The 26469-nt window shown below is 42.4% G+C and overlaps 1 long non-coding RNA gene across 1 annotated transcript in view; it reads left to right on the forward strand.

The window, feature by feature from the left end:
* The window catches only part of LOC113594288 (uncharacterized), a 31103-nt gene extending 5096 nt beyond the window's left edge, over positions 1–26007 (forward strand). The window contains exons 3-4 of the long non-coding RNA XR_003414654.2: positions 9152–9273; positions 22077–26007. This is a non-coding gene — a long non-coding RNA (uncharacterized LOC113594288). The remainder of the gene's footprint in view (positions 1–9151; positions 9274–22076) is intronic.
* Positions 26008–26469: the final 462 nt, after the last annotated feature.

Here is a 26469-nt window from a genome sequence, read left to right on the forward strand (position 1 = left end):
TGCCTTCCAGGGGACATGCAGAATCCCTAGAGGAAGAGTGCCAGGCCACTCCTTTGCCAACTGCGAGAATAGCTGTGGTTGGACAGGGTGTTTTGTTTTGTTTTGTTTTTACCCCGGCGCTTGGCACAGAATCCTGAGCACCGAGTGGGGCCCCTGAACCCTGCCTGACACCAAACCTTGTGTTAGCTAACGTCATTCCTGTGTTACTTTGTTTGAGAAGGACTGGAAAACAGCAAAGGGGAAAGGGAAAGAGTCATTCAAATTTGTCTTATGTGAGGACTTTATGTGCTAAGCCTGAGAGAAACAATGTAATGTTTGAAAGTAGGGGTTCTGGGGAGAGACATAGGTTCAAGCCTTGGCTCCATCATGTCTTAGCTGTGACACCCTTGGCAAGTGACTCCATCTTGCTGGATCTTCATTTTTCATCTATAAAATGGGTGTAATGGTAGGACCCATCTCAGTGTGAGAACTGTATGAGATCATGCAGGCAGATAGCTTCACTTAGAACCAGGCACCCAGCACCCAGCAAGTGTTCACCAGTGTTACCATCTGTAAATTGAGAGAGATAACCTTCCCAGGTCCCTCAAGGGACACTAAGGCTGCAGCCAAAGGTTACCAAAATGAGGGCTTTTTGAAAAGTACTTAATAATATCTATTCTCTCCTTGGCAGTGTGATGAAGTAAAAACAATTATCGACATTGAATTCATTAAAAGATTTAGATTCTGGGATCACCTGGGTGGCTCAGTTGGTTAAGTGTCCAACTTCGGCTCAGGTCATGATCTCACGGTTTGTGGGTTCAAGCCCTGTGTCGGCCTCTGTACTGACAGCTTGGAGCCTGGAGCCTGCTTTGGATTCTGTGTCTCCCCCTTTCTCTCTGCCCCTCCTCTGTTTGTGTTCTGTCTCTGTCTCTCGCTCAAAAATAAATAAACATTAAAAAAAAAAGACTTAGATTCTGGTCTCTGGATCTTCATCTCTCATCACTCAGTGGGGGCATTAACTAAGTTCCCTTTAACATCCCTTTCAGCTCTGATAGCCAGTGCCCAGTCATCCCCCTGACTGACTGCAGCAGGAGGGCAGAGAACCTCACTCTGGTGGGCTTGTGACTGTAGCTCCCATCCCCTCTGGCCTGCCAGGGCTCCAGGTGATGGATTCAGAGAGGCAGAGAGACAGAGAGAGAGAGAGAGAGAGAGAAGGAGGAAGGAAGGAAGGAAGGAAGGAAGGAAGGAAGGAAGGAAGGAAGGAACAAAGAAACACATACCTAGGAAGATGTCCCAGATATTTTAAGTGAAAAAAAGGCAAATTGAAGAACTAGAAATAATTCTGTTGAATAAATATTCAAGAACAATTTAAAAAATATAGATGTGTGTATGCAAGGATTATCTCTTGGGCAGGATTATGAGAAATTTTACTTTACATTTTACACAGTTCTGTATTGTTTGAAACGTATACTATGAGCTTGTTTTATTTGATAATCAAAATAATAATACTAAAGATGTGAACAAAACTAAAATGTGTTTTTTGAAATTTATTTTAGAGAGAGAGAGAGAGTGAGCAGGGGAAGGGCAGAGAGAGAGAGGAAGAGAGACAATCTTAAGCAGGCTCCATGCCTAGGGTGGAGCCCGACACAAGGCTCCATCCCGAGACCCTGGGATCATGATCTGAGCTAAAAGAAAGAATCAGAATCTCAACCAACTGAGCCACCCAGGCACCCCTAAGACATGCTTATTGTAGACAGTTTGGAGGGGAAAAGAAGAAAAATCACTTATAACCCTCCCCCAACATAGAAATATTGCTACTGACATTTTAATTTACAACCTTTCAGTCTTTTTTCTATATGTTTATAGCATAGAAATATACATACATATTTACAAAATGGAATCACATTTGTCCATGCTGTCTTATAATTAGCTCTGTTTAACAATATATTGTTTGTATGTTTCCATGTCATTAAAGTTTCTTCTACACTCTACGGCACGATTTTAATGACTGCTTCTTTTTCCATATTGTATGTGGCCAACTTTGCATTGCTGCACATTTTGGCTGTTCTCCGTTTTCCCCCATTGTAAGTATTGACAGGCTTTTGGAGAATAATGAAACGCTGAAATGCTTGGCTTTGTTTCTCTCTTTGGGTAGAGCTGGCTGCTCTCTTTTCTTCTTCCTCTTTGTATCCTTTAGCTTTTGGGTGGAGGCCCAGAGAGCTCCACAAGGGGTGGTGTGTGTTTAAGAAACTCAGCTAAAGAAACAAACGGATCGCAGAGAGCTCTGAACCTACAGTGTTGGGAAAATGCTGAGCGCTGTAATTGGCCTAATGTTGCTCCCGTGAGAGATGCCATCTGCCTAGGCCTCCAAAGTCCTGGCCAGGATTTTAACTTTTCTCATCCAGCTGATGACAGACAAATATTCCTCACTTCAACAGTTATGCGTAACCCCCAAAATGTTTCCTCAAGTCTGTCAAACACTCATGGGAAGAGACTACCAGCTCATCCTTGAAGACGGAGAAGCAGGCAAGGTCACGTCAGCAAATCAGGACCGTGGGCTTTAAGTTTCATTGAAAAGATAGCCTCTTGGACAGCTCTGTTCCCTGCTCCCTGAGCCAGGCTGTTGGTCCAGTGGTGACTCAGGAAGGAATGCCACTGACGAGCCACGGGCATGCCAGGGAATTATTCGGCACATGCCAACAAGTAACCTCATACGATAATCAAACGCCAGCCAATCTGCGAACACTTTGCGTAACAGCATATTTGGATTTGGGGCTTAGCTTTCAAAGCTTGAGTTTCACGTTTGCCCGAGCACATTCCCAGCCTCCTGGGGCCTCTCCTGTGTGCCCTGCCTCTGCTTGCAAGTGCAGAGAGCAGTTCTTCCAAGAGCCAGAGCTTGGCTCTCCCCTCGAGGTAAAGCAGAACTCTGCCAGGGATCAGCGGGCACTCATCAGTCTACAGTTCTCAGTTTGGCCAGCACTGCTTCTCCATATGCCCTGTTTCTTACCAAAAGGCCAGCAACGTGGGTGATGGATGCCTCCTTTTGCTGTGGAGACGCTGAAAAGTCATTCCTAGTATTGTCAAGGTCTTCGATGCACCTTATCCACAAGAGAGATTTGTTGACTGACAGCTGCTGGTATAACAATGTCCTATCAGGTCTGGCTGTAGGAATCGGCAAAGTATTACCGCATCAACAGGTATCTGGGCTATCCAAGAGCCTCAGAAAGGGCAAAGAGGCTTGCAAATTTTAAGACTCCTTACTCCTGGCTCTGGTCCTTCTCCTGCAGATACCCTGAGAGCCAAATGTTTGAAGGATTTAATTTTGGATCCACAAAAAGGTGATACACTTTCGGGCACAGATTTGCTACAGAATGGCAGCCATGCCCTGAGGGGTCCTGGTGAGCTGGGTAAATGACCTGGCTGTGCACCGCCGCCCCCGCCCCTCCCGCCAGTCTCACCAGTAGCGTAGGTCAAGGTTTCCTTAAGGCCTTGGGTGTTCGTATAGTCAAGATGATACTGAATATGAAATATTCAAATAGCAATACCTTGGGTGAGAGACAAAGTCTAGTCAATGATCTTATTCTTAATTTTTCCAGTGAAGAAGTTGTCACCATGAAGTAGGGCTTTCAAAGTGCTCCTGCCGTTGCCACAGTGATCTCAGAGAGAACTCTGACCTCCCCAGGAGAATGTTGTCGTGAGCACAGAGTGCCCAGGTTAGAGACACCAAGAGCTGCAGTGTCAGTCAGCTACATCAGTGACACAAAGCCTTCCCCAGGAATAAGTTGATAAAGACTTAGTACCTAAACATAGTACTTCCAAAAAGAAATAAATCAGTAATTAGAGATCCTGAAGACAGAAGCAAACATTCCAACGCAGACCTAATCATAAGACCTCATGGGATGTTCAAAAGTTCTCCAGAGTAGGTATGAACAGATTTCCTTTACCCCATCGGTTAGGCTGGGTAGAAGCCTTACTGTGTCTTCCTAATTTTAAGCACGGATGACAGAAAGCAGGGGATGCCCAACTGAAGGAGGTGTCAGTACTTTTTTGTAGCATGGCGTTTACGTGCCAGCCAAGGTCATTAGGAATGTGAAATTCCTTTCAAAGTGGAAAAATATACTTGTTCTCTTCTACAAGTAAAAGAGTAAATTCACAGTTAATTATCAATGCTTTATTAGTAGTTACAGGCCCCACAAATCTCACCAAGTTGAACCTCCACTACGTATATACAAGAACATAAAAAGTGGCCTTCAGTGGTAATAACAGGAGGAAAGAATAAATCTGGGAAATTCTCTGCATAGGTCATCCTAGAAATTTATCAATCCAAAGTCCTTAGATTATAAATACAATTTTTGAAGGTTTAAGAGGTGCGCTTCAAAGAGCTACTTCTTTAATATGAGCTGTGTGAAGATCATTAAAAAGTTTTAAAGTCACAGGACACATAAGAACGCCTCAGGTTCACAAGGAAGATTGGAGAGCTTAGAGTGGAAGCCCAGGCATTTGGCCCAGATGTTTGCTGCTGATTTCTGAAGCTGGTGGGTAAGGATCTATTCTCAGGAAGGACCCAGCAGAACCTCTGCACAGTGCCATCGTGCAGGGAAACTCAGTGACCTCTACTCCTAAAAATGGGACCACTCAGCTTGGCCACAGCTGGCTGAAGCACTGGCTTTCCTTGTGGGCAAGGTTGTTTCTGAAGCTTCTTGTCTGACGGAGGTAGGGTCTTGGGTGCCCATGTCATCTCCCAGTCATGTTGCCCACGAGCAGCACTGTGAGGATGTCCTCGAACCGATCCAATTCCCAATCCCATCCCTTCTATTTGATGAAACCCTACAAACACTAAGAAAATATATGCCATCCCACCTCTCGCTCTGCTATTTATCTGCTTTTTTCTTTCATACACTCTCTTTCCAATTATTGGGCAATCATGTCCAATTCCAGGAAACCAATGCTTATTTTACCCTTCTCATCTGAAGATGAATAAGGAGTCTACCTTCTCTAGTCCAATGCATAAGGTGAACTTTCTCAACTCGTCCTCCTCAAGGCAAAGTTGTTGCCAGTCTTGTGTGTGTTTGAAGTTTACACACATCTTATGTATGTATATACATACACAGACGTGGCATCCCCTCTCTCAGGAAGGTAGGCTCCATCTGTGTGGGTCAAGCAATATAAAGACTGCCATGGTTATCATCTCTGTTTCATTGACAGTGTTGGGGGAAGCACCCGAAATGGGCATATTGCAATTTAGAGGAACCCCTGGCTACTTTTATTTTTTCTTTCTTTCTTTCTTTCTTTCTTTCTTTCTTTCTTTCTTTCTTTCTTCTTTCTTTCTTTCTTTCTTTCTTTCTTCCTTTTTTTTTTATCCCTGGCTACTTTTTTTTTTAAGTTTATTAATTTATTTTGAGAGAGAGAGAGAGCAAGTACAAGCAGGGGAGGGGCAGAGAGAGGGAGAGAGAGAATCCCAAGCAGGCTCTGCACTGTCAGCACAGAGCCTGACAAGGGCTCCATCTCATGAACCGTGAGGTCATGGCCTGAGCTGAGACCAAGAGTTGGACTCTTAACTGACCGAGCCACCAGGCGCCCTAATCCCTGGCTACTTTTAAAGCTGGATCACCATGTACATATTCTGTAAGGTCATCAGTGACAGCACATTGGTTGCCGTTTCTTGAAAATGCTTCTCTGTAGAAGTGTTCATATGTGCCTGGAACACTGTTTCTGCTTTCTTAGATGCCTGTTTATTCCCCACACTGAAGATTCCTTAGAATCATTGAAAGTAAGTCTTTTGACATGGGTTAGGGGGAAGTGAATGGGGAAGAGGATGAAGAAAGGAGCTTAATCATTTAAAAATGTCAATAATTCTTACTCTTTCCCTGGGTCTGTCACCTTCTGTCTATGCCTCGGTTTCCTCACGTGCAAAACTGAGATGGTAATAGGGCCAAGCTCAGAGAGGTGGAGGGTACAATGGGTTACTATTGGTTAAGTGTTTTGAGCACTGTCTGTGGCATAATAAGTGCTCTTTTTGTCCCCCATCCTTATTTATATTCTAATCACTACATAAGGAGTCAGAGGGGCTGGCCTTTGGAAGGAGAATAATTCTTCATGTCAACACCACCATCACACATTATTGAAGAGATTTTGGTGTGAATGGGGCCATTTGACACCCCAGCTTCCTGTGCCACATTTCCCCTACCTTTCCGAGTAAGGTCTCCTTTCCCTAGGCTCAATGTCTTTCTTTTATCTACTGTAAACCACAGATAACTTGTCAGGTTAGTCTGCCACGGGAATTCGTATCTTAGTAAGACTCAGAACCTTAAGTGAAAAGGTGTCATTTATTAAAATTTCAGGAGGTGAGGGGGTGGAAGGGTGTTTCTAGAACCCCTCAAATCACCCCCCCCCCCCATATGTAGTTGCTTCATTCACGTACCAGTGACGCTGACCCTGGCAGGAAGTCACTTGTACTTTTCACTAATTGAGGTCCTGCCCTCTTGAATCTTGCAATCTAAAAGAGAACTTTGATCCGGCGTGATAATAAAACAAGTAAGTAATTAAAGCCCAGGGATGTGGATTGAGTAACTGCTCTGTCCCAGGTATTGGCATGGAGGTGCCGGGCGCACTGAGGTGGAACCAGACTTGTTTGCCTTTTAGAACCTCACGGTGTATTGGAAGGGGCAAAATACATCAGACGGTGATAAGGAAATGTGTGTGAGTAAAAGGAAAAGAGGTGTGTGTTGACAGAAGACAGCCTGAGGAGTTTAGCAAACAGGAACCTTTCTCAAGAACTTGAAAGCGTTGGAGGTCTTTCGAAAGGGCTAGTTGTACACAGCCTGGAGGCTAAGGTAGGAACTGGAAAGGGACTTAGGCCAGCCCTTGCTAGCTGGAGGGTTAACTGTATGCTTCAGCACAAGGATCTTGGCTGGAGAGAAATGGGAGCCAGAGCATCGATGACTCATTCTCATCTACTTGACATCATCTTCAGATTTTCGTTTAACTTTTCCCATCCACGTCAGATGCCCCTAATTCTTGGGTGGTCTGCCATGCCACTTCCTGCCAAGTCCCAGCAACTTTATTCTGAGTGGAGGTCTGGGGGTACTGGATCTTATTTCAAAAGGAGAGGGGAAATTGAAACCAGAAAGGCTTTGTGACAGACTTTAGGAGATTCTTTTTTTTTTTTTTTTTCCCAGCACAGGTTTCTCCAGGCTGGTATCTCTAGCTTAGACTTTCTTTTTATTTATTTGTTTGTTTGGTTGGTCTGGTTTGGTTTGGTTTGGTGAGAGTTAACTATTCAAAATGGAAGTCCTTTTATAATTCAATCTAGTTATGCAAACATAGCCCATTGATGTTAACAAGTAGAGACCAGATGCAAATAATCCACTGGGGCATAACATGGAATAACTAGCAGGAGCTAAAGCAGGCTGTCTCCCCACCACCCTATTACCTCATAAGAATTCCTTCCATGTGGAAATGAGCATGAGGAGAATTTTAAAAAATAATAAAAAACAGGACTCTTACGATGTTTCAAATGGCCTTAAAATGACAGCAGTAGTGGAGATGCTTGGATCACACAATATTGCCATATAAACAACTGAAGTCACTCCAGAGTTCTGTGGAATTAGGCATGCGTCCCTAAGAAAGGTTAGGTGCCTCCATCTCATGAAGGATAAATTGATTCCAATGGGAAAACAGATTCCAAACGGAGGTCACCGAGTCAGTGATTCATACCCAGGTGCACACGAGAAGATCTGGTTCTCTGCAATTCATTGAACAGGGCATCGCTGCCATGATGAAATTTTATGCCATTCCCTGCAGCACTGGGTGTTTTAACTGTTCTGGATAGATAGTCAATCAGTTGTTAGGTGAGGCCGAATACAGGGAATCCTAGAATGGCAATGGTGAGGCCATTTTCTGCAGCAAAGAAAGTTTTAGTTGAGTAAAAGAGCTAGGCAATATAAACAAACTTACAGGGAGTCACCAAACCTCTGAGCTGGCCTCCATTTCTGCCTGCTTTTCTCAAAATGCCATTGCCTTATGAGTGGCTATTTGATCAAGAGGCCTAAGTCTTGACTAATGTAGTGGGTCTGATTTTCTGCTTTCAGAATAATTCTTTATTTTAAAAGGGTTTTTTGTTGTTGTTTTTGGTATTTGTGTAGGTGTGTGTGGGAAGCGGGGGGGAGGTGCTCCAGGACTGTGAGCTCTGTGAACCTTCCTAAGTGGCTGAGATTAAGATGAGAAGTTCTTGGGGGCAAAGGGTTGGCATGGGGATGGGGGCAGTGGGGGAGAGAGCATTACTTTGTGAGGAAAGCCAGAGTCCAGAAAAGCATTTGGGTGAAATCTTCCTGATTTAGCTCTGAGACAGAATTAGACACAACCAGGAAATCCCCAAAAGGTGCCCAGTAAATGTTGGCAGAATGAAGGTTAACCAAAACTCTGAAGCTCCTCTTGCGAGATTGTCCAGCTCTTCAATGTTCTCATCAGGAGTTCTTCCTGAAGTCAACCCTAAATCTCTCCTCCAGCATCCTTAGCTCATTTCTCTCTCCTGTTCCAAGGAGAAATAAGATGCTGATACTGCTATTCTTAGGCCCCAATTAAATTTGTACATATTAAAATCTGCCCTCAATCTTCCATTTTGTGGGCTACATAACCCCAATTTTGTAAGCTTTTCTTTCAAAAAGGTAATTTCAAACATTTCCATGTGCCAATCTTCAGAATCACAAATGTTTAGAAATAACTTACAGGTTACCATAAAGACGTAGCCACACTGAAATGAATAATGTACTTAATTCATGAAGGTGCTGCTTCCTGTTGAAATCCCTGCATCCTGGGCAGTGGGGGGCAGCGCTGCAGGTTTCTGCCTTCTCTCTGGAGCCTGGAAGGAGGTGAAAGCTGATGAGCCAGGCTAATAAGATGCAGCCTCACACTGATTAAATGTCCATTTTCTTGGGGGAAATGGCTGACAGGAGCAGGATAAAGCTGTCAGGAAGCTTGTAGCAATTTTCCCAAATCTACCACTACCAGTGAGCTTTATTTGTGTGCTTAGAGCTATTATTAGCAAAACAATGGCTGGAAAATGTACCAAGGAGAAAATTAAGAAATGACAGGCTTGTTTTTAAAAAGAAAGAGAAAAGTTTCTTTTGTTAAATTTTGTTAAGTTTTTTTGTTTTGTTTGTTTTTTTTTCAGCAGAAAGTTTCACTTAGCAAAATACATCGTCCAACCATGGCGTCTGGGTGAGGAAAGTGAACGAGCAAGAGTGAGCTCCGGTTACCTGTGTGGAGGCATTAATTTCAGCGTCTACTGCCCAGGTGGGAGCATGAGCTCAGGGCTCTCTACAAGGGATGCGAAGGGGGAATTTAACAGTACAATGTAGAGTTTGCCTTAAAATCCTAAAGCCACCTGTAAGCCATGGTGTAGGTGCTGATGGGGTAGAGAGGGCATGCAGGAGTGCAGTGGTGAACAGAGAGAGCTGCTGTTTTTCCAAAGTAACAGGGGTACCTGGGTGGCTCAGTTGGTTAAGTGTCCAACTCTTGGTTTCTGGTCAGGTCATGATCTCGAGGTTCTGGGTTTGAGCTTCGTATCAGGATCTGGACTGACAGCTCGGAGCCTGGAGCCTGCTTCAGATTGTGTCTCCCTTTCTCTCTGCCCCTCCCCCACTCATGCTGTCTCTCTCTCTCTCTCTCTCTCTCTCTCTCTCTCTCTTTCTCTCTCTCAAAATAAATAAACTTTCTCAAATAAATAAACTTAAAAAATAAAAATGCAGGAGCGCCTGGATGGCTCACTTGGTTAAGCATTCGACTTCGGCTCAGGTCATGATGTCAAGGTTCATGAGTTCCAGCCCCATGTCGGGCTCTGTGCTGACAACTCAGAGCCTGGAGCCTGCTTTGGATTCTGTGTCTCCCTCTCTCTCTGCCCTTCCCCCATTCACGCTCTGTCTCTCTGTGTCTCTCAAAAAGGAATAAATGTTAAAAAAAATTTTTTTAATAAAATAAAAATACAAAAGGAGTAACAGAGAGGTATCTAGCTAGGGTTGTGCTGTTCAATACCGTAGCCACCAGCTACAGGAGGCTATTGAGAGGGTGCATTGTGGCTGGTCTGACGAGATGGCTGTAAGTGTAAAATACACACTAAAGTTCAAAAGAGTTTATACTAAAAAAAGGATGCCAAAAACATCATTAATTGCTCTTAAGATTGACTACATGTTGAAATGATATTTGGGATAGATTCAGTTAAACAAAATATATTATTACAGTGAATGCTTCAACAGGGATGAACCTTGAAAACATGCTAAATGAAAGAAGCCAGATGCAAAAAACCCACACATTTTGTGATCATACTTGTATGAAGTGGCCAATAGGCAAATCCATAGACAAAAGGTACAGGAGTGGTTGCTTAGGGCTGGGGGGGAGGGGGGTGGTTTGGAGGGAAATGGGAAGTGAGTGCTAATGGGTATGTTTTTTGTTTTTTTTTCACGAAGTGACGAAAATGTTCTAAAATTGATTTTGGCAATGTTGCACAGCTCAGTGAATATATTCAGTTGTATATTTTATTTATTTTTTACTTATTTATTTTTATCTTTAAATTTTTGTTTAGTTGTGCATTCTATTTTATTTTATTTTATTTTTTTAATTTTTAATTTTTAATTTTTTAAAAGTAAGCTCTACACCCAACGTGGGGCTTGAACTCACGTCCCTGAGATCAAGAGTCGCATGCTCCACCAACTGAGCCAGTCAGGCGCCCCTCAGTTGTACATTTTGAAATGGGTTAATCATATGGTATGTGAATTATATTTCAATAAAGCCATTTAAAATAATTTAAAAATTTTGGAGGCAAAAGAGCTAATTTTACCTGTTTATTTTAAACTTTTAACAATGAGCTGCCAGAAAATTTAAAATTACTTAAGTGGATGGCAGTATATTCTGTTGAAGCCTCTGGGCTAAGCAACCAAGGGTGAAGCGGCTATGGAAATCTAGGGCTAGTGCTGCCCAAAGTGAAAGTCATAAACACAGGGCAGAGGACCTGACAGAAAGGTTCACCTTTGGTGCAGGGTGAGCAGGAATGAGGGGTGAGGGAGAACCTGACTTGGAAGGTTGGGGGTTTTGAGGATAAGGGTAAAACTGGAGGACTGGGACAGGCCTCTGCACCAAGTACCAGCACACGGGGCTGAGGAGCAGACCAGAATTTTTGGTCTCTAGGCAAACAGGGGGCACTGTCTTTAGTCACCTCCCCGGAAGACTCTTATCAGCCCAGCCGTGAGCAACACTGAGTTATCTTTCTCAAGTGGCTGCCCCAGCTGCCTCAGGCTCTGTTCTCCAAACCTCTGGGGCTGAGAGGAGCCAGGGCTTGACTCACCAGTAACATATTTGCATACCTGGAACCCAGCCTCCGTGAGGTGCAGACAGCAGGCGGGGACCTCCAGCCTTACCCAGGGGGGTGAAAGCTTGGAAACTTCTTCAAGGAGTACTAGCCAAGGGAGTTTTTCTGGTCTGTTTGTGAAACGTGATAAACAAACCCTAGTGTTAGAGGTTTTGCTGATTGTAGCAGAAGGGGAAGCTTTGGGTACCTTCTTGGTATCCTCTCCTTCAGTGAGGTTTCTTTCTGACTCAGTTACACACCCATTCCCAAAAACGTATAACACTATGTCAAAGAACACAGCTCAGTGGATGTTGGATAAGGAAGCTACACTTTTAGGGCCTCCACAGAGAAAGGATCCCATGGCTCATCTCTGGAGACGAGAGAGATAATGGGACTGAAGGACGCAAAGGGGTGATTAGCCAAATGAACTGCAACCCCAAAGGCCTAGTTCTGGAGGAGAGGTGAGTAGCCTAGAAAGGGGAGAGAAAATCAAATACACTGTACTCGGTGTAGAGTGAGTATTTGGCACTATTGTGTGCCCTGTCCAAAATATGTCCTGACATTTGCTCCCACTGCAGTAAACTTTACTTTTTTTTATGACGACTGCATATCAGGTTTCCACAGACCCGGTGGGTCGCAAGCAAAGAAAACGGGGTAGGCAAATTTCGTGAACCTAGGGGCATTGTCTGAGCAAAGTAAGATCTCCTGTGTTCTTGTCCTGATGGAGTAGCAGCAGAAAATTAATGAAAGTCAATGAAGGCAGAGGAGACACAGACGAGACCATCTTCTATATGACTGTAAGCTCCCTAAAAGCAAGGATTAGAAATTATTTGCCTGTCATGTCCACAATAGGGCCTGGAGGGTGGTGAGGACTCCAGGAATATTTGTAGCATGGGTGGATGAATGGAGGGCAGGTGAGAGGCACAGGACACAGGAGATAATTAATTAACATTGGGTTATGTAATGATGTTTTGCGGGGGTGGGTGATGGCAAGGAAAGGCTGGAGAAAGATTTCATTTATGTGATAGGCAAATAAATTCTGGAAGTGTTAAGTTAAAACTAGTATGATTGCATATTTAGTTTTGTCATCTTTCTAGCTTTTTTTGAGCAGTGCTTAATGCTGAATGAGAGTGAGGGTAGAAGGGGGAAAGGAGGCCTAGAATTTTAGCTCATGGGCCTCTCTCATTCTGGATCTTGTAAAATGCAAACCACTGAGGAGTGGACAAATGAATTAATGATGATGTTGTCAGGGCCCTCAGAATAAATATTGCCTTTTCCATTCCCACCGCTGGTTCTACATAGTGCAAGCTGACGTATCCTCGAAAGGCTGAGATCTCCTCATTCTTATCTTCTGAGTCAGGCAGCACGAGATGGTGAAAAACTTGCTCAAAAAGCATTTGTATCATTTACCCCTGTCCCTTCAAAGCCAAGGTGATCCTTTCTGGCCAAGGATCCTGTCCTATAAGTGAGTTGGCTTTTTGTATTTGGCAGTTAGAAATCTAAATTTAAAGTCAAGGTACTTAAAAGTCAGAATACAGAAAGAGTTTCTATCTCCAGATAATTCTATCATGGAGCTCAAAAGGCTCATCTGGAATATTAGAGGGCAGGGAACTTCAAAGAAAGCAAAACCATGTGTTATTATCAGAATGAACGTAGATCTGTAAGAATTCTGTGAAACCCTCTTATGTGGGTCCATGGCATGCTAGTAATTGAGGTGGACGTGGTCCTGGCTGGGTGAGCTAAGAAAGCTGGATTCTTCTAAGGAAATAACTTTCTATGATATCATGATGGGGATGTGCAGGTGCAGTTGGGTGGGAGCCCTTGGCAGCAGGGCTCCCTGTAATGGGTCCAAATCCCTGGTGCCCGTGCTCTCCTGCTCAAGTCACTTCTGCTCATGGACCTGTACTATGACTCACAGGCAGCCAGCAGCAGCTGAGAGGAAATGATGTGGCAACTGTGTCCAAAGATGATGGCTAAATGTTGAAAATAGAAAAGAAAATCCATTAAAAAAATATGCCGTTGTATTTTATAAAGGCTGTGCAAGATTTAAAAAGCATGTTTAGCATTCCAAGTATTTTCCCTTTTGTGTCTTTAGAGACTAGCTCTGAGAGTGATTTTTTGTTTACTTAACATTTAATCAAAAGAGATTTGGACCCCGCCAGCTTTTGAACAACAGCTTCAGTAGCCCTGCCTCTTTGCATTTAGTGCGAAGAGAGAAACTTCAACCAGACGGAGAATTTGATGTCTGTAATATGCACTAAAAGATCAGCTGGTCTAACTTTACAGGGCTAATAAAAGGGAAGAATTTTCCTGTGCTCAGGTCTTTTATGAATTATAAATAACCCTTCACTTTGGAAGATAGCACATCATAAAATTTTTTTTCACAAATATGCACAAATCCGTTTTAAGATCCAAGGAAAAAGATGTTCAGAAGTCTCAGATGTACTCAGTTTTGATTTCGTGGGGAAACATGTTCTTTTACCATATGGATGCTTTTAAGGGGGCCTTCAGCTGGGGCTTAGTAATGGTACCCCAGTGGCTAAATAAGGGATTTCTTTCCTTCTAACATTATTTCTCTGTTATTAAAGGTGGAAAAACCTTCCACAAATAGCATACTATTAGACTGCTTTAGGGGGTGTCCTGGGAATCAAGGTTATGTATTGCTCCAGAAATACTGTCTGTAATTATCATTCCTCAGTGGTTCTGAGGATGCAGTCTGGGTGTTTTCATTAATTTCTTGATTCTGCTAGTCTGGAGTGCGTGCCTGCTCTTGATATTCAATATTTTGCAGTAGGAGTTTTTTGTGGTTTTTTTTTTAGGGTCACAGGTCTCTCCCCCTCCCTTCCTCTCATAATAACCATTTCCTGGCTTCTTTTGTCTGCTAAAATAAAAAGGTACGAAAGACTAGATTTGAAAAGGAAGAGAGCTCAGATGTGAGATTCTTCCAAATCCAAGCCTTTATCTACCCTATTTATAATTTAATATGAATATTAAGAGAGAGAGCATTCAGATCTGACAAACAACTGAGGAGAATCCACAGGTCAGACTAGCATATCGATGTCTCTCCCCAGCACATTATTATGAGTGTTTCCAAACAAAGTTGAAAGAATTTTACAGTGAATACCCATATGTCCCACCATCTAGTCATAGATTCTACCCTTAACATTTAACCATTCTTATTTTATCACATATCTGTACATCCCTCCTCTATTAATCCTTTCAAAGTAGATTGTAAGCATCAATCAATTTCCACTTAAAAACTTCAATATTTCCTTTCTTTTTTTCTGTTGTAAAATTTATATACAATGAAATGTACAGTCTTAAGTGTACATTTTCTGAGTTTGGACAAATGTATACCTGTGTTCCCAAGCTTCTGTAAACACATAGAACATTACCATCATCCCAGAAAGTTCCCTCGTGCCACTTCCCGTCAATCCTCACCCTTACTTCCCTTCCCAGAGGCAACTGCTGTTTTTGAGTTTTGTCACTGCAGATTAGTTTTGCCTATTCTAGAATTTCATGTCAGTGGGATCAAATAGGATGAACTTTTTAATGTAAGACTTCTTTCACTGAGCATACTGTTTTTGAAATTCAGTCATGTTATCGTGTAACACTAATTCATCTGTTCCATTGTGTTGCTGAGTAGTATTCCATTATATGACTATACCACAGTGTGTGTAGCTATTCCCTGCTCATAGATACCTGGGCCATGCTCAGTTTTTGGCTATTGTGCCTAAAGCTGTTGGGAACATTTTTATAAAAGTCTTTTTAAAGACTTATGTTTTCGTTTCCCATTTGTGGGAAAAGACCCATTGGTGTTGACTGCTGAATCACAGGATGAATGTGTGTTTTGTTTCAAAGAAACTGCCATTCCTCTTTCTAAAGTGGGTGCACCATTTTGTATTCCCACCAACAATGTAGGAGAGTTCCAGTTGCTTCCCATCTTTGCTGACATTTAATGTTGTCAGCCTATTTACTTTTAAACCATTTTGGTGAGGGTGTAGTAATGCCTCATTGTGGTTTTAATTTGCCGTTTCCCAATGAATAAGGGCATTGAACACGTTGTCATGTGCTTATTTGTCATTCATACATCTTCTTTTGTGAAGTATCTGTTCAAAACTTCTGTTCATTCAAAATTTTCTTTGTCTTTATTGTTCAGTGGGAGTCCTTTATACATTCTGGACTGATGTCCTCTGTGGAGTTTATGTTTCACAAATATTTTCTTTCAGTCCATGACTTGCCTATTAATTTTCCTTTAAATTTTTTTAAATATTTATTTATTTATTTATTTATTTATTTATTTATTTAGAGCCAGCAAGCTGGGGAGGGTCAGAGACACAGGGAGAAATTCCAAGCAGGCTCAGGGCTGTCAGTGCAGAGCCCCATAGGAGGCTCCAACGCACAAACTATGAGATCATGACCTGAGCGGAAGCCAAGAGTCAGACACTTACCTGAGGGAGCCACCCGGGTACTCCTCATTTTATTTTTTAAATGTTTATTTATTTATTTTTTAGAGAAAACGAGATTGCTAGCGGGGGAAGGGCAGAGAGAGAGAATCCCATGCAGGCTCCCTGCTCTCAGCACGGAGCCTGACAGGGGCTCCATATCACAAACTGCAAGATCAAGACCTGAGCTGGAGTCAAAGAGACAGACACTTAACAGACTGAGCCACCCAGGAGTCCCTTGCCTATTCATTTTCTTAAAAAAAATTTTTTTTTTTAATGTTTATTCATTTTTGAGACAGAGTAACAGAATGTGAGTGGGGGAGGGGCAGAGAGAGAGGGAGACACAAAATCTGAAGCAGGCTCCAGGCTCCGAGCTGTCAGCACAGAGCCCGATGCGGGGCTCAGACCCACAAACCGCTAGACCGTGACCTGAAGTCTGGTGCCCAACCAACTGAGCCACCCAGGCGCCCCTTGCCTATTCATTTGCTTAATGGTCTCTAGTGATGGGAAGTTTTTTTATTTTGATGAAGTCTGATTTATCAGTGTTTTCTTTTATGGTTATTGTGACCTAAACATACCACATTGATCTCAATAAATGGTGTACCCAAAAATCTATTGTAGCCTCAAAAACACTCAAAGCTTCACTGGCTTAATTGCAATAGATGTGTCTTCCTGAAAGAAACATCTATTTACATGCATTTTTGGGAACAACTGAGGAAAACCTGGTGACTTGTAAACACTCACTCTCAGTATCCCAGACGATGAAACAAATTCTAGACCTCCCTTGCTACTTTGCACTACAATAACAAGACTTCTGTTGTCGGTTTGTTTCATTGCGAAGATTTTTATTTTTTATTTTTAAGTAATCTCTCCACCCAACATGTGGCTCAAACTCACAACCCTGGGATCAAGAGTCGCATGCTCCATAGACTGAGTCTTCTGTTTTATTGGTGGAAAGAGTCACCACCTGGTCAAAGTCATGTTATGGTATCAAGTCAGTCCTTTGGCTTATGGGCATCACAAATGTTTTTTTTTTAATTAATTAATCATATGTTATTGAGAAATCATATTATAAACAGTTTGAATGTATGGCATGAATGGATAAAGTCTTCCCCACAAAGGCTTCAAGGAATTGAACTAAAGGAAAGAAATCTACAGAGAGACCCAGGTGTCAGTGACAGCATGGGGCAAAATTAAGAACAGATTGAAGAGGGGAATGGTCGACAATGAGAAAAACAGAACTTGGAAAAATAGAGACCAGCTGAAGAGACATTCAACCTGTTGTGATTCTTTCAACCTGTTATTGGGCTCCACATCTTCCCAAGATTGCACCCCAGACTCTTTGCCAAATGCTGTGTTGTCACTAAAGCTGTTTGATTTCTCCCTTTGTTTCCTTTTGGGACCTAAGGGACACTCAATACGGACATGACATTTTGAAAACTAAACTCACATCTTTCTCACCCTATCTTCATTGTTGTTCTGGCCTACTTTCTCTTAGACACTTTCTTGAGGGTGTGGGCTGAATGTGGTCTTTCAAACTTTCATGCCAACTCCCTTATGTGTCTTTCCCTCTCTGATTCCATCTTTTCCTGGGATCATTAATGTTCTGAAACTGCTTATTTAGTTGTGGGTTACCCTGGGCCTTCTGTGTCTTCTGTCCTCTATTTTTTTTTTTTTTAAATCACTGAAATGATTTCCTTCTTTATTAGAGACTGATTCAGGAAAGAAAAGGGGTGAGACTTCAGTGGATGATTTTTGCTGTTTGACTACAGGTTGAAACGAGCAGTTGGATTTTTGGGTTTCATTGATCCTCTAGGTTTTTATAACCAATTCCTTTGGTTACTGATTGTATGATTCTCACTGGAAATTATCTGGAAATATGAACTATGGAGAGAGAGCACCAATTAGCAAAGCTCTAGGTGGTTTTAACCCTGGAGAATATTCCCCAATGACTATGTGGATGTGCCTGCCAGGCCTGGAGAGGATCTAGGCTAACGATGAGTTTCCTAACCCACCAGTCCTCGTCCAGTTGCTTGAGTATGAAGATTAGATGTGGGTGGTAAGATTTCCTGGCCTCCTGGATCTATTCCTGAAGAGAGCAGATAAGGTCAGGATGAGGGAAGTCTAGGTTCTGAGTTAGAAAAATCAAGTACGATTTCAGGGTCTCTGAAACAAAGATATGTCCTGAGTAATTCATACACAAACATGATTGAAGTAATCAGAAGGGAGAAATGAATGGGGTTAGAGTCACAGGGCCACATGATAAATTATGCCTGGCTATGCAAGTAGGTTAAATCATTTCCTAAGATGTTGCCAACGGCACAAATATCTGCATTTAGCAACACATGCAACCAAAAAGGGAACCAAAAATACTCTCCAAGTTTCTTCTCCTTTGGAATAGTGATTCCTGCTATTTTACTGTCTCCTTTGAGGCACTCAGGGATCTTGGGTGAAGTCAGCTAGGTCGGTCCCCCTGGCCAGCCATGTGGGTGGACTTAAGTGGGTACCCGAAAGTGGTGGGGAGGGTTGTGAAGCTGTCCTGTTGCCAACCCTCCCCAAGACCATTTTCTGCTCCTGCATATTTTTCTTTATACCAATGGGAGTGGGAGGTGAAAGTGTCCAAAACCCAGTCTTGGAATCTTTTTTTTTCTTTTTTTCACTTTGAGCTACTTGAAAATGTATATAAAGTAAAATGCAGAACCTTGAAACCCTGTTTCAGCCTGAACCTCACTTGGCTCAGTTGGATTGGCTGGGCTGCAGGGTCCTTTACAAGCAGAAGAGCCTGGGTTGGATAAGAGAAATGGATAATTCTGGATGGGACCCATGGGAAGCATACACTGATTCTTTCCTCTGACTCTTTCTTTCTTTCTTCCTTCTTTATTTCCTCCCTCCTTTTCTCCCTCTCTCTCCTATTCCTTCCTTCCTCCTTCCCACCACCACCCCCCTTCTCTTTTGTGCCCTTCCTCTCTTCCTCTCTGTATTCTTGTGTTTTTTTTTTTTTAATTTTTTTTTTTAACGTTTATTTACTTTTGAGACAGAGAGAGACAGAGCATGAACGGGGGAGGGTCAGAGAGAGAGAGGGAGACACAGAATCTGAAACAGGCTCCAGGCTCTGAGCTGTCAGCACAGAGCTCGACGCGGGGCTCGAACTCACAAACTGTGAGATCATGACCTGAGCCGAAGTCGGACGCTTAACTGACTGAGCCACCCAGGCGCCCCTCTCTGTATTCTTGTATTCTGCCGCTCCATCTTCTAAGGAACTGGTCTGAGAACAAAGGGAGAGACACGGTAAGGAAGAAGACTAAAGAAACTTTTCTTGTGACTGAATAAAAACTGACAATAAAAATGCCAAAGTTTGGTGATTATACTGATAACTGAATGGGAAATCAGTAATGTACAGAAGCTTCACTTACTTTTTAGGCAAGATAATTCTTTTGATATATTTACCAGAGTTCGGCAGGAACATCTGGCTGACTAGCAGTTATATTTTCTGAAGGGAGGGGGCAGCGATTGCTACCGTCAAGTATCCTCTAACTTTTCCTTAGTACCATAAGGTTTATCTGAATCTCACAATATCTGTGATCTTCTGAGATCCAAATTTCCCTTCAAGCTGATGTTTGTCTTTCATTTGTTTTCTAATTAGCATTCAGGTTTTCAGCCCTAGAGTGCACTGCCAGAGGCAGAACGTCTCCCTTGGTGGTGACCCTTGTTGTCATTCTTCTAAAGTGAATTCACAGGACTGTTCTGTGACTTTCAACTTTGCTCTGTGGTACGAGGTCTGTGAATGTTTAGTTGACAATACGTGTGCGCCTCTCTCATTTCCTGTTTTTAAGGGCTGCACTTAATTTATTTGAAAGGGTGGAATATTTTAAATTACAATTCAGCAGTTTTACTAAGGAAGGCTGTAAAACACAATGAGCAAGGAGTTTTACTTCCTCCTCACAATTGCTACTCCCCGGTTTTGAAATCTTGATATCCTCCAATCAGTGGGAATGACTTTAACTTAGGCTGGAACAGTTTGAACAGCAACCAAGCCATGGCTGGAACTATAGAAGGGCAAGGGATTCCTGCACACTATAATTCCATTTTTCCAGACGCCTTATTAGTACCCGGAATGTGTCTGCTTATGCTTGATATTGTTCTATCATGTTGAGTTCCCCTCCCCCAGGCACAGCATTTGGATTGGTTACAGAATACAGTTGCTCAGCCAATCAAGTGAAACCTTTCTCCTGCAACCCTAGCAACACCTGACAATGGTCATTGACAAATGTTAGCAGAAAAATCCCTCACAAATCCAACCAGCCATGAAAGTGGTTTCTGGCGAGGGCAAACAGCTCGTCCTGCCCACAGAGCACTTTGTGTGGCCAGAGGACTTGGTGTTTGGTGCCAGATCTGTAAAAACAGAACCTGCATGTGGATGCCTACCTCAGTATGCTACCACTTAGGCTGAGCTGACTTTGGTCAAAGCCATTGTTGGAGTCAGCGATCTGTTATATGTGTGTACGTAGGGGTGGGTCTCATCTTCTCCCACACCGACCAAACCCTCATCAACAAACAGAATATTTTCAGTGGTTGGAGAAGTCCACGTAAAACTTCGGCTCCAAGGTCACACTTCTATGTTGGATGGTAATTTGTTCCTTAGGGTAAGGCAAGAGGAACATTTTCTGAGGGCGGCAAGATACCTGGCTGTGTCCCCAGTGGCACTTTTCCAAGCCTTCTGGCTACACATCTTTCACTTCCCAGCCAGCCTCTGAACCCTGTTAGGGTGCAGTTGGCCTGTCTGGCTCACCGGCGGGCACATTGGGACACTCCTCTCAGGAGGCTGCTAGACCTAATGAGCTCTCACTGCTCTCCGGGAGGCTTCATGACTGAGGGATCTGTAGGCAGACCTGGCAGAGGCTAGGGTGGGGGAGGGGGCAGGGAATGGAGAATAAGAAAGGGGGCCTGCCAAAAACATGCACAGACAATTCATACGCAAACACATGTTCCCACAAAGACATAATAGCTGTGTGTATATGATACCCTCCTGAAGTCCCCTTACACGATCATTCCAGTTAGTCTAGCCACCTTGGAGGCATATTTCAAACCCTGGTTGAGTAATCCATTGTGTGGTGATTAGCTGTTAATGAAGCTGAAAATACCTAAATCATCCAAGAAGTAATCTGAATTAATTTTTTTTTTGGTTACACTGCAAGACAAGTCGGTGTCAAGACAAAGACCTGGGGGACACAGAGGCATTTGCACACACAGATATAATGCACACACAGAGATAAACCTAGGTAAGAGGAACAGAGGTAGAACAACCTGGGGTACAAGATGGGGAAAAGAAAGGAAAGGGAAACTTCAAGGACAGACATGAATCGAAGAATGGGAAACCCAAGGTAACATTTTGAAATTAGTGATGTTCATTCAATGCTCCCCACCCACACCCCAGACACCCTCTATTAGGACCACCCTATAATGCCTGTCTGAATTTAATTTTCCATGGGGGCTGGGGGGAGGGGGTGGCAGTCAGTTTAATGAATTCCTTGGGATTATAAAATGGTAATGGCTTCAAGTCTTAGCCTTTCAGGGGATAGTGATATTTTTCAAAGGGGGCTCATTAAGGTCCAAAGAACCAAATCTCTAATGGTTGAATTGTAAATTGAGAGGAATATCTTTAGTGTGGAGATGTGGCCTTGCTCAAACACATTTGTAAGGTAGAAGCCTTACAAAGAAGGCTGGGGAGGGTGGGGAGTGCAGAGGTGAGCCAACCATCAGATGGATGCTCTACAGAACATGGTGTCAGATGGCAGAGGAAAAGCAGCAGGCCAGACTTACACACAGGAACAAACCAGGAGTTGTTAGAATATTCCATGTCCGTCCTTCAGGGAACTTGGAAACTTTCTGGTGACTCGAGATATGGAAAATTACAGGGGTGCCTGGGTGGCTCAGTACGTTGGGCATCCGGCTTTGGCTCAGGTCATGATCTCGCGATTCGATTTGTGAGTTTGAGCCCTGCATCTGGCTCTGTGCTGACAGCTCAGAGCCTGGAGCCTGCTTCAGATTGTGTCTCCCTCTCTATCCGCCCCTCCCCCGCTCACACTCCGTGTCTCTCTCTCTCAAAAATAAATGATAAACATTAAAAAATTTTTTTTAAAGAAAGAAAATTATAATAAAGGATACCACACATTGTGTTAAAAACCAAACCTTATGTAGCCATATACATGCACATAGTTCTCGGTTTCTGAAAGAAATGAAGCCATTCTGAAAGGAAGTAAAATTGTGGGCATTGTTTATTGAGGAATCAAACAATTTTCTTCCTTTCCCAGATTTTTAGAAGTTTGTCAGTTATTACTGGTCAAGTTTTCAGTGGGTATGAGCAACTATCAACTACGAAGACTATGGAACAACAACAACAACAAAAAGTCACATCAAATGTTTACTTCTTGCTCTGGAAGTTCAGAAATCTTGTCTTACTTGTGAAACAGAGAAAGACAAAATAAAATTGACAATGTATATAATATGGTTCTTTGTAACCCAACTTTCCGGGGGGTCAGAAAGAGCCGTATAAAATACCTGAAGCTTCATGAAGGTGCCTGGAGGGAAGAGGTAAAGGTTCTCACTTAGAGTGGATAGTTGATGCTCAACAGTTTGAATTTGACTTGAGGATAAACCAAGAGCCTGCAACTGGGACAAGGCATGTTTATCTTTAGTGCAGCAGTTTGGAGGTGGAGGCATTCCTGCAACAATTGGCTGGCACATTCTAGGCACAAAATATTTGTTGGTGACCCAGAACCACTGCCTCCAAATCGACCTTCTCTCAATTCACAGATACTATCAAAGGAGGAAAACCCTAGAACCCCAAGAGAAACCCATTTTTCTCCTCTTAATCCCCAAGAGATCAGTGTTTGCTATTTCCATGGCAACCAGAAGATGCAAAATGGCCAAAACCTGAGAGCTACTTCAGATGAAAGCCAGAAAAAAGAAAATTAACAAGAGACATGTTACAGACAGCATGGATGACAGTGTGGCCAGGTTTCCGAAATTTGGGGAGATTTTCTTATTTCTTTCCTTGGAAGAATGCAATGCTGTCCAGAATGTAGCAGTGGAGCTTCTTGCTGTGCTGCTAAATGTTCATTGAGTACTTCGTTTTATTCTTTTCTTGAAAGGAGTGGAGGGACCCATGGGCCTTGGCAGCAATTAAGTGAAAGTAAGCTGTTGGAAATTGCTCTCCTGGCAAGCCTTGATGTTAACCTCAATGAGGAGGCCAGTCTGGCTACAGTGCCCTTGTTCCCTTTCTTCCATGGAGTGAACAAATATTTATTGAGCACCTTCTATTTTCTAGGTAATCTATTCCACACACAACGAAATGAAAACTTACAACTCTGATAAGGGCTCCTAGGAGAAGTCCCTGTAACTACTAGAGTGTGTAGTAAGCAGAGCTGACCTGTTAGAGCGGCCAGGCCCTCCTAAGGAAGTATGATTAAGCTGAGTAGGAGGAAACTGGGCCGTGGTTGCAGGGCCTGGGGAGGGAGAACATTCCAGGCAGTGGGAACTCTTGGGCAAAGGCCCTTTGGAGGAAGTGAGCCTCAAGTGTTCGAGGAACTGAAAGCAGGCCTGAGCAGCCTGTGTTGGCAGAACCCCAGAGCGTGAGGGGAATGAACTTGGGGCAAGGCCAGTTGGAGATGTGAGCAGGAGCCAGGTCATTCTCAGTGCAGAGCCTAGTCTTGCAGGGTGGGTTTGTTAGGGACTTTGGTGTCTATTTCTCCTCATTCCAGGGTGAACTCAAGCTGTAACAGGAATGTATGACAGGCCCTTCTTGTGTGTGATCTGGGAATGGCAGCTTCTGGTTTATCTGAAATCCGTCAGAATATTGCCATACATTCCAGATGTGAACCACCAAGTTTCAAAGGATTATAATTTTATGAAATACTTTAAACCTAAATCACATTCAAGATATTTTATGTATGAAGACTCAGGCACTTTGGAGCCATCACCATGAATTTCACTCATCATCATATATTAACCGCTCAGAAGCCAGAGTTTGACCATCTAATAACTTCCCCTGTATCTGTGACCCACCTGGAATCTGGGAAGTTTGCAAGAAGCCAAAAAAATGTAACAAATTTTAAATACATATTTTTACCAGAGGGTAGGTCCTCATTAAGAACTTAATTGATTAATTCCATTGTACACACAGTTCTAACGAGTGGGTTTTTTGGGTTCCAAGGGCACAGCAGATAGGGAGCAATAATTTAGAAAGGGAGAAGGGATGGGGTGGTATATGCAAATAATTAAAAGTAACAGGGAGCAGTACAAATGTAGAGGAGACCAAAAAAGAACCCCCCCCCCCAAACAAAACAAAACTCCTGAGACAAAAAACCCATAAGAATTGAAAACTATATTAAAAAAAAAAGTAAGGAAGAAAGAGAAAGACTAAAAGCAAACTGGGGCTTTAATTACAGACAAATCTTCTTGCATGCCTTAAGATCTTGAGGGCATTGTTGTGTTTATAATAAGACTTAATGCTTAAGAAGTCAGTCATATTTTAGAAGGATTTCTGGGCCACAGAGTCAAGCTCTTAAAAAGGGTGTTGGTACTTAAGAAGTAGATCTTCAGTCATTGGGGAAATTGTTGAGGATGGTTCTTACCAAGGTTCTGTGTAACCACGGGTTTACTGTAGTATGGTTCTGTGGATGTGTTAATACAGATTTTGGGCTGAGAAAATATGTGACATACCAGCTCTTGCTGAAACTGCTTCATTTTCACAAGCCCTCGAAATCTGGGTTTGAAGAAAATCATTGGAAGTGACGCTTTTCATATGTGAATTGTCATGGTGCTATTCTTGACAGTGAATGAGTTCTTGAATATTTAAAAATATTGTAGGTGATACAATGTGCTCCATAAATACATCTTAAAGTTTGGCTTTCACATTTTTAACTTTAATTTTCATGCTACCTCTTAAATGCAAATAACCTTTCTCCAGGCATAAGGTGCTCTCAAAAGTTATGTGGTTGTCTGAATTGTATGTTTTCACTTCCTCCAGATGGGAATGAGAATGAATAAAAAACAGTCCGAACACTTTGGAGAATGCTCATGCTATATGTTTATGGAATGATTTGGGGGATGACATTATGTGTTGCAAATAAATCCTCCGTACATGTCAGGGCATTTTCTGTCTCCCTAGAGAATATGTTCACACTGTAGTAGTTGATGTTTTAATTGTGTTTTTCTTATGCTATCTCACTTATCAGACTCATCTGCAAAAGAGTGATGGAATTTTGAAGAAATCATTAATTTTCTAAATGACAATTCTTCTATATTGCTACTTTTTCAGTGTTTAACAGCAGGAGTTTTTGTTTGTTTTCTTTTTTCCTCCAGTTGACAGAGGTAAATAAATATGGAAGTAAATATTTTCACATTATCCAATTAAACTTATTCTTGGGTCTATCTTGTGACAAGCTTTACAAAAGACCTAGTAAAACGTTACAGCTATTACAAAGGGGAAAGACTAAATGCTCTAATTAAATGTGGCATTTCCTATTTCTTCTGGCTATCAACTAGGTTCTAGGCCTGGTTGGAGGCCAGTAAAACATTCTGGTTCTGAGATGGCTTTTATATGATGAGACTCACCACGGATCTTCAGAGTGGAATGAATAGCAGAATGATACCAGTCTGGTCAGTTTTCACAATACTGAAATTGTATACAGTCTGTATTTACACTAAAATGTTTTTGCTTAAAATTAACATAATATAAATAAAAATAATAGCTTACCTAATATTTAACAAAAGCAAACATTTACCTCTTGAGAGAGAAATTATTGTTCAAATACAAAATTTATTTTTTTAGATTTTAATTTTTAAGTAACCTCCACACCCAACAAGTGGCTCAAACTCACAACCCCAAAATCAACAGTCACATGTTCTACCGATTAAGCCACCAGGCACCTCTCCAAATTATAAAATATAAAGCAAATTTATTTGTAAGCAAGTTGTTAACCTGATCATTTTGTGTATGTCGAGATGTAATGATTTATTTTTCAAAATTCCAGATTGTAACTTATTCCCTCGATTAGCTGAGATGACTAGCAATAATGATGAGGCAATGTCATTTTTTCTTTCTGGAGTCTTCCTTCTAAGCACTGGACTGTGTGAAGTTCTTGCCACTAAAGAGTAGTTTTCAAACTTGGGTGTAAAGAAGCCTTATGTGGGGAGTGACTGATGGTCAATTTATGGTTCCCAGCTCCAGCATTATGTTCAGGTGCACTCTAAGCGTTCTCTCTTTGAAAACCACTGCTCCAGGAATTTGATAAATCTCTATTGAATTTAACTCAATTTTTTCACTTTTTTAAATGTTTGAGAGGTAGAGCACGAGTGTAAGAGTGCACTTGAGCAAGCAGGGGAGGGGCAGAGAGAGAGAATCTCAAGCAGGCTCCACACAGTCAGTGCAGAGCCTGACAAGGTGCTTGCTCTCACGAACTGTGAGAGTGTGACCTGAGCCGAAATCAAGAGTCAGATGCTTAACCGATTGAACCCCCAGGCACCTCAAATTTTTCATTTTTAAATTAGAAATTTACCTGGGTAAGGGTGCCATGCTAGGTCTCTGGTTAGGACTCTACTGCCCCTTTCAAATAAATTCCTTTGCCATACATCCATGTAGGCATCCAAGTACACAGAGCAGGTGCTAGATTTGGTGCTGGGGGAGGGAGTGTCTCTTCCTTG

The sequence above is a fragment of the Acinonyx jubatus genome, chromosome A1 (genome assembly GCF_027475565.1).
Source record: "Acinonyx jubatus isolate Ajub_Pintada_27869175 chromosome A1, VMU_Ajub_asm_v1.0, whole genome shotgun sequence".
In the NCBI taxonomy this organism is placed as follows: Eukaryota; Metazoa; Chordata; class Mammalia; order Carnivora; family Felidae; genus Acinonyx; species Acinonyx jubatus.